The sequence below is a fragment of the Frieseomelitta varia genome, unplaced genomic scaffold, assembly GCF_011392965.1.
Source record: "Frieseomelitta varia isolate USP_RPSP 00005682 unplaced genomic scaffold, Fvar_1.2 scaffold_427, whole genome shotgun sequence".
In the NCBI taxonomy this organism is placed as follows: Eukaryota; Metazoa; Arthropoda; class Insecta; order Hymenoptera; family Apidae; genus Frieseomelitta; species Frieseomelitta varia.
Window position 1 is genome coordinate 57,968 of NW_025110176.1, and position 1,830 is coordinate 59,797.

Here is a 1,830-nt window from a genome sequence, read left to right on the forward strand (position 1 = left end):
CTCGAGTGGAAATTTGAAGAAAATTGATAATGAATTGGGGGTAGTAAAGATTAAGATTATGCTCTTTGTTAGTTGTTAGATCGTTTTATCGGTTTGGCCATTTTTCACAATTGACAATGAATTGGATAATAAAAATTAAGTTTATTCTGTCTGTCAATTGCTGGGTCTATCAGTTTGGCCATTTTTCTTTTACCTTTCTTCTTTTTTATATAATTATTATACTGTGATTTGTCGTCCGTTATTAATTGGTGCTCGAGTGGAAATTTTAAGAAAATTGATAATGAATTGGATAACGAAGATTAAGTTTATGCTCTTTGTCAATTGTGGGATTGTTTTATCAGTTTGGCCATTTTTCTTTTACCTTCCTAGTTTTCTTTTTATTACTGTGATTTGTCGTCCGTTATTAATTGGTGCTCGAGTGGAAATTTGAAGAAAATTGATAATGAATTGGGTAGTAAAGATTAAGATTATGCTCTCTGTCAATTGTTGGGTCTATCAGTTTGGCCATTTTTCTTTTATCTTTCTTCTTTTTTATATAATTATTACTGTGATTCGTCGTTCGTTATCAATTGGTGCTCGAGTGGAAATTTCAGGAAAATTGACAATGAATTGGATAATAAAAATTAAGTTTATGCTCTCTGTCAATTGTTGGATCTATCGGTTTGGCCATTTTTCTTTTACCTCTCTATTTTTGTTTTTATAATTATTACTGTAATTTATCGTTTGTTATCAATTGGTGCTCGAGTGGAAATTTGAAGAAAATTGATAATGAATTGGATAACGAAGATTAAGTTTATGCTCTTTGTCAATTGTGGGATCGTTTTATCAGTTTGGCCATTTTTCTTTTACCTTCCTAGTTTTCTTTTTATAATTATTACTGTGATTTGTCGTTCGTTATCAATTGGTGCTCGAGTGGAAATTTGAAGAAAATTGATAATGAATTGGGTAGTAAAGATTAAGATTATGCTCTTTGTCTAATTGTTTTGTCATTTTTCTTTTACCTCTTTTTTCTATTATTACTGATCTGTTGCTCGTTATCAATTAGCGTTTGAATAAAGATTTGAGGAAAATTTGTAATGAACTGACAGACGAAGACAGTTTGTGAGATTGTATTTGTTATTGCGATTGTGAAGGACATTTTTGCGCCAGCTCGATTGAGAAGGACATTTTTTTCTATCAGCGTCGCACCGGTGCAAGCTTTTCGCTCGCAATTCTTTTCACAGCCGATTTACATCACCGAGTTCCGTGATTGTTTTCTTTTTTTTTTTTTTTAAATTGACATTTCTTTCACCTGGATCCTAAATATGATATACAACTGTATGAAATTTAAGGTAATAGAAATTCTCGTAATATCGGAATGAACTGTTCCATTTTGTTTGCAATTCTTCTCGATCGAATCGTACTGTTAAATTTTGTCGAAATTTTTTCGAAATAATAATAATGTCAAAATCGAAGCTCGCTTACTTGCAGTAGAGAAAAATAGAGACAGCGACGATCAGCGTGAACAACGAGATGCTGTACCCAACAAAGTAGATCGTATTCGTGATCACTTCGGCACCTCCGTCGATCGTTGGCTCGCGAACGTTTCGACAGAGGCTGTAATTGCTGTAGCTGCTCCAATTACCGTCCACGCTGCACCAACGGCTTGCGTTCTCTGCAAATAATCCAAATTAACGTCATCAGTATTCTCGGTAGATCTCTGCGAAGGTACTCGAAAATGTCGAGTGCCTCGATGATCGGGTCGAAATCCTCGAGCAGTGTCGGGTTCCCGAAAATTTCGAGATTTCTGGAACAGTCGAGTTGCCGAAAATTTCGAGATTTCCGGGATAG

General features: G+C 34.7%; 1 protein-coding gene across 1 annotated transcript in view; it reads right to left on the reverse strand.

Moving 5' to 3' along the window:
* The window catches only part of LOC122531916 (diuretic hormone receptor-like), a 23,884-nt gene extending 22,286 nt beyond the window's left edge, over window positions 1–1,598 (reverse strand). Inside the window, exon 1 of the mRNA XM_043660224.1 lies at window positions 1,465–1,598. The gene's annotated coding sequence lies outside the window, so the exon portion shown is untranslated. The remainder of the gene's footprint in view (window positions 1–1,464) is intronic.
* Window positions 1,599–1,830: the final 232 nt, after the last annotated feature.